Below are 6,679 nucleotides of genomic sequence, written 5' to 3'. Positions count from 1 at the left end.
GAGATTCTTTTTTTTTTTTTTTTTTTTACAAAATTATGGTTTCATTTGAGGAATACTGGACTGTCCCCCATTGCTGATAGTCTCCTGCTTTCCCAGACCGTCATTTTAATGTTCAGGCCGCATTAAGACCAAGAAGGGAGTTTTCATGCCCTCAAATCTGGTCTCCAGCTGCTGGAAGAATTCTACCTTTTAACTCATGAGTCTGCCCCTTAAAACCAGGTGGATGCTTTGTGCATGAGCCCTTAAAACCAGTTATAAGTTTTGTGCATGAGCCCATGCTGGGAAGTGAATCTATGCCCTCAGACCTCTGCTAACTAGAAACCTTCCTGTAATCTCTTTGTGGACAGCTGACACCCACCTGTTCTTCACCAGTGCTGTAGTTTAAGCAGACTTTCTTCTTTTTTGATGTTTAACCCCCAGTGCATTTGTAGACAATTTTCACATCCCTTCTCAGCATCCATTTTGGTAGACGGCCCCGCATGACCTTTCTATACCAAGGGGGTGATGGCTGAGGCCAGGAGGCTACCTATTGGCCTATGGCAGGGGCACACTCTATAAGTAATGTTTCCCAGCTGCTTTGGGACATGGGTTGGCCATGCACAACCATGAAAATCTGTTGTAAAATAAGACAGCCCCAAGGATTGTCATGATTCTTTCTTGGATGTGGTTGTAATAGTCCTAAACAAGGTCCCGCATCAGGAGATAGTGGAACCAGGACCAGACTCATAACCTAATGCAATCTTGCTTCCTCACCAAGGCACTGCATGGTACATGTTCACCGATAGGGGCATAGATGTGGGGCAGAAGGGGAGATACAGGGGTACAATAAGGGACATGCTATCAGCCCCACATTGGGGCTGCTCTGGAACACAGAGTGGCCGCAGGCACACATGCAAGGCATCGTGACTTAGTAGAGACCATGCAGCTCCTGCAGGTGTGTTTAGCTCTCAGACTGCCTCCCAAAACACAGAAATGACATGGGCGCTCTTTACCACCAGAATTCTGGGCTACTTCTATTGTGCGTGGTCCCAGGGAGGTGGCATAAAGCATCTGACCCTGCTTTTATTATCCTTAGAAGACAAGAGACACATATATTTATCATCCTCCCAAATCTGATGGAGATAGGCCTGACCTCTGCAAAACAGCAGGTAAATTTTGCACCAGCTGGGGGATCACTAGTAGGAAAATCTAGAGTCAACAGACAGGAGATGGCTGCAACATCAAAGCAAACAACAAAGGAAGCTCGGAGCAATTTGAAATCCCCTGCATGCTCCTTCCCTTGGCTTAGCGACATGCACATAAATACGGGGGGTTGTCCATGCCTTCACCACACAGGACTTCAGTCTGCCCTTGGTTCTCCTCTCTTTGTAAAAAAACTGAAATTGCAGCTAAGCTTTGGCCATGAAGCTCCTCTACCTTCTCTTGGGGGTTGCCACCTTGGTTTTCCAGGCCCAGGCTCAGGTCACAGTCGTGGCACAGGGTGAGGCTGAGCCACAAGATCTGGGTGAGATGCAAGAGCAAGCTGAGGACAACGTCATGGATGCGGAGGATGCTGATGATAAGGGATCTGCAGGTGAGGAGCAGCAACAGCAGTTAATGTGAGATGGGCATTAAGGACAGAGCGTGTCCTCTCTCTGGACAAGGGCAATGTTAAGTATCCTAATAAAAGACAAGGCTATATAGTTGGAAACCAGAAAACTCCAGTTTCCTAGGTAGCACTGGTACAAAGATGCCTAGCTGCTGGAGCAGTGATATGTGGCAATATAATATCCTAAAAAGAGAGAAAAATAATAGTAGAGCTGCTTCAGCACTGTTTACACTGGCCAGAAGAGCTAATTGGTGACCAAGTCGGGAGAGCTGTTGAAGAAGCTCTGGTGCAAGAAGTAACTTCATTGGTACATGACCTTGCCAGAAGTCATTTGTAAGCCAGCACTACCAGTGTTGATATTTGATTGCCAAATGATCCTTTACAAGTCCTGCTGGGGCTCCCTCGGGGAAGTATACACACAGTGTGAGACAGGACTTACACATCTGCCAAGTGCTAGTAGCTATTAGCATAGTGGGAAATTGTCCATGGGAAAACCATCGCAGATTAAAGGTGTATTTAAAACCAGCAGAACTCATCACCTGTGGAAAACAGGGGATGTATACTGATCATTTTTTCCCCTCCCTGCAGATCTTAAACCACTGGCATCTCCATTATGGTGTGGATGGAAAGGTGGTTATTGCCGGCATCACTGCAAGGAGAAGGAACGTAAGACTGGATTATGCACAGTGAATTATGTGTGCTGCCTCTGAGAGTTAAAGAAAACCAGGAAGCAATTCATTCTTTCCAAAGAGTTAAATTGGCTACCTTAAAAGTAAGCCCCTAGCATCAATATCAATGTGTGGTGTTTTTCTTTAGTTTGTTCCTCCTATGATCAGGATCCAATAAAGGCTTCATTTCACTGGACCTGTGTTTCCTCTCCATGCCTTTATCTCTTTTGACTGTAATGCCCACGTTCACCAAGGTGCCTAACTGTCATTTATCCTTCAAATTATCTCTGATTTCAAGGGATCAGGCAGCTAATTAGGAGCAAAGAGCTCCCTGGCTCTAACAGCTCAGCCCCTTGGCTATGTATTTGTATAGTGTCTATTGTAATGGGGCACTGATGCTGGCGGAGACTTGTAGACACTGCCATAACGTGAGCAATAAATAGCAGTAACAGTGTCATATAACTGAGTCAACCTCTGGGTAATGGATGGCAGTAATAATAGCTAGTGCTTGATAACACCTGCAAACATGACCCCATTGCTACGCCATGCCCTGAATCCCTTAGACTCTTTGCATGTAAGCTGACTTCCACGTGATGTTGAGCAAATGCCTCTTTGATGCCATCAATTTGTTGAACTTGGGACGGGGTGAGGGCATCTTCAGAATGGGTTTGGGAAAGGCATGAAAACTTCTACATTTCTGCTGGGATGTGCAGCTGTCTGGTCACCGATGGCAGGCGGCACTGGACTCCGAGACAGGAGCAGATCTTGGACACGTGTTGAAAGAGAATAAATAAATACATATTTGATAATAAATCAATAATAAATCAATAATACAGTGTGATGTCTGCTAGGAGGGAGTCAGCTCAGAGGTGACACATGCTTTACAGGCACCCAGCCAGTTGACAACATCAACTTTACGGGCACCCAGCCAGGACTGAGGGTTTATCTCTGGTGAGTCCTGGGCAAACAGATGGATGAATGACAGAGCGGCCAGATCAGAGCAACCTCAAAGGGATTGTGGTGTGATTTCCTTTCCACCATAGCTGCGCCCAGCTTTAATCACAATGGCCCTTGTCTCCACCCTGTGCTAAGCCATTGCTAGTGTTTATTTGAGCACAATGCATTTATTTCTAGTGTGGAAACCTCTCCGATGTGATCTAGTCTCCTAGCTGCATGCAAGGCAGAGGGACTAAGGAAGACCAAAAGCTGGAACATTTCCCTACGTTTTATCCAAAACCTATGTTTCCCTCCTTAGCGACCACACTATTGTGGCTTCCTGTGTTATGGTGGGAAAGACCCACTCCCTCACCTTCCTCCCTACTCTCCCATGAGGACACTGGCTTCTCTCCACACTGTAGACCTTGGCATGCAGGGCTGTATAAGATGGGCATGCAGGGTGGAAATCAAGAGGGCCAAGGGCCCAGTTTGAGATACAGCCATCAAGAGACAGAGCAGGCACCCCAAAACACTCGCTAAGGATGTAGGAAGAGAGGAAATGGAAAAATAAGGGTTCAAAACCACCTTGTGGCTAAGGAAAACCTTGAACCTGCTTTTCCCACTCTCTCACCAAGTGTCCCATCCACCAAGCTCAGGGGCTGAAGGCAGGGGAAGGGCACACAAGTTTGGCTTCTCCAGCATCCAACAGGCCCTCTGGCTGGTTTCCCCTGATTCAAGTTTTGAGGGCCTTGCATGCAATTCTGCAGTTTCTGGTGGAAAAGGATCACAGGAGAGTGTAAATAGTTCTCACACGTCCTGCTGATGAAGGGCAAGCCTAGGGCACTGGCAGAAAAAAGATCTAACATCCATGCATGTGGTATTTTGTGACACTTATACCTCTGCTTTCAGATAGCTACAGAGCATTTTCATGACTCTAAGAGCCAATGGTATACAGGCAGAATATCACTTCAAGGCACAGGGTGGATAATTGGCTGAGGGAACCAGGATAGGCTGATGGAGCAGAGGAGGATTTGCACATGGAGTAGAGACCAGATGATGGAAGATATTCATTGATAGGCAGAGCATGTATCCAGGGGGCCAGGGTGTGGGACAAAAGATGGATTTAGGAAGGGATCCTAGAACTGGCTGTGATGTAGGGAAGAGACTGGCTTATTGCCAGAGATCTGAATAGAGAAGGGAGTATAGACTATGAATGGCTGCAGAGTGACTGGGTTTGTGCATCATTTGGAAACCTGAATTCTTACTCTTGCTCAGATTAACAATTCACTCTTCCAGTTTTGGGGCACAGGCCAGCTCACAGGGCCAATTTCTCACCCTGGGATCCTGTGCCATGTGTCCTGTGCAGATGAGAGCTGTTGTGGTTACAGACCAGTGCAGCTCTGGGGGCACAGAATTGCTTCAGGCTCCCTCAGAGATCACTCTGCCCTGTTCTGAGTATCTCCTCCTTGTGTTGGCTGGAGATTGTCCTCCCTGCTCCCCGGATGGGTGCAGATACCACCTCACTGGGATCCACTGTCTCCCTCCTACCAGAAATCACATTGGCTTTGCTTTCATTTCCCTCCAACAAAAATACCAGGTCTGCTCCATTTTCAGACACTGGCCTCCCCTGGGGCATCTGTTACAGAAGAACAGCGCCGCTCCTCGGCACGTGTTCACTTCCCAGATCCCCAAAGTAGCCCTGTCCTCATAACTATCTGCGTGGGCCCCTGTTGCCTGCACACAACTTTGCTGGGATGTAAGGACTTCTAATGGCCCAGGGACACAGGCTACTGCAGCTGCAGACTGAGTGACTCTTTACAAAGATGGAGGCAACTCAGACAACATCCTGGCCACGCTAGGTTTCTTGTGCAGCGAGAGAAGCCCCACACTGACTGCACTGGTCTCCTATGCATTTTCTGACCCCATCCCTCTAACTCCCAGTCAGATCTCTGCCTTTCCTCACCCTTGGTTTTTCCCTCTACCCAGCTATGTGCCTAACCCCAGTCCAGCTTCTGCTTTACTGGCCCCCCTCCTCTGCTCCCTACACAGTCCAGCTGCCCCTTGGTCCCCACATCCCTCTTCTCGGATTCCCCCACATCCATGCTGGCCCCACCTCTCAGACCCTTCTCTGATGCCTTCACATCCCTCACCCTGCACTCAGTCATCCATCTGCCTCTTGAAGTCCTGGGCCCCCACTTCATCTTCTTCCCATCACTCGCCCCATCCCTCCCCATGGCCCCCACACCATTCCTGCAACCACCTCTGGCACCCAGGGCACAGAGCACAGGGGGTCCCTTTCACCACTGCTCCCTGAGGAGTTTGGAGGATGTGGTCCCTTGTGCCATGGAGAAGAGTAAAGCAGAGCAGAAGAGCTTCCTTGGCTTGTGCCCTGCTACCCAGTGACCCTAGGGCTTGCTTCAGCATCAGATGATAGCCAAACATTTTGCTGTATATAAATGCTTACCTGGCACCCCACATGGTGCTGCAACAGAATCAACCAGTCCTGCAGATATGCACCAGTCTGTACTGGTGGAAAATGTGGGTTCATTTAGAGACCTTAAAACCAGCTGAGAATAACCAGTTTGCCTCTCTTCACCCACAGTAAATGGCTTGGGAGAAAGAAGTGAGCACGTAAATTGCTTGGGCTGCTTGATTGTGGGTTTGGGGTTTTTGGTTTGGTTTGGTTTTGATGAAATGCATCTTCAACAGAAAAAGAAGATTCAGCAAAACCAACATCGTGTACCAAAAACTAGGAGGTCCAGTGAAATGAAGGGATGTCTCTTCCTTTCCTGGACTGGGTAGAATATGGACCTCCCTTTATAGTACGTTACAGATGCCAGGGGAAACATTCATTAGGAATGAGCTCCAAGTGATGCTGGAGACACTCAGAGCTGGCAGGGCAGGTCCTTCCCTGGGTGTTGAGGGCCTCAATACATGTCCCTGGTCCACAGAAGACAGAGCAGAGACATGAAGCTGGTCCTCCACCACCCAAGCTAGATGCCATGATCTACCAGCCTTTGGCTGTTCTGGGGTAGATCATGTAGCCCTCCTGCAAAATGTCTTAGGTTTGTCCTGATTCAGAGTAAGGAAAATCCAGACACCCTAACCAGTGTCTGAGAGTGTGGAAATAGTTTCTGCTTGGCTCTAGTCAGGAGAGGATTTCCTGCTAGATGCTGGTCATAGAAAGGACAAATTTAAGAAAAGCACCACACACATTGATATTGATGCTAGGGATTTATTTTTAATGTTGCCATGTTAGGTCTTTGGAGAGGGTGAATCACTTCCAGTTTTTCGTTAGCTCTTGAGGGAAGGCTTCCTTAATCACGGTCTTCTTTACACTTCCTGAATTTACGGTCACACTTGTTCTGGCAAGAGGATTTTTTCCTTGAACAATATTGTGCATTCCCTTGTGGTCTCATGCCTGCAAGGAGGGAAGATTGGTCAAGCTCAGTTACTTACATTCAGGAAAAGCTAAGAAAGCAGATGA

The 6,679-nt window shown here is 47.8% G+C and overlaps 1 long non-coding RNA gene across 1 annotated transcript; it reads left to right on the top strand.

The window, feature by feature from the left end:
• The first annotated feature begins 1,401 nt into the window (after nt 1-1,401).
• Nucleotides 1,402-2,298, top strand: LOC112551918. Its single transcript, XR_003096263.1, has 2 exons — nt 1,402-1,573; nt 2,177-2,298. It is a non-coding gene; the product is annotated as an uncharacterized LOC112551918 (long non-coding RNA).
• The last annotated feature ends 4,381 nt before the right edge of the window (nt 2,299-6,679 follow it).

Source organism: Alligator sinensis, unplaced genomic scaffold (genome assembly GCF_000455745.1).
Source record: "Alligator sinensis unplaced genomic scaffold, ASM45574v1 scaffold687_1, whole genome shotgun sequence".
Classification (NCBI taxonomy): domain Eukaryota; kingdom Metazoa; phylum Chordata; order Crocodylia; family Alligatoridae; genus Alligator; species Alligator sinensis.
The sequence above is the reverse complement of the archived record's forward strand: the minus strand, read 5'-3'. Positions and strand labels throughout refer to the sequence as shown.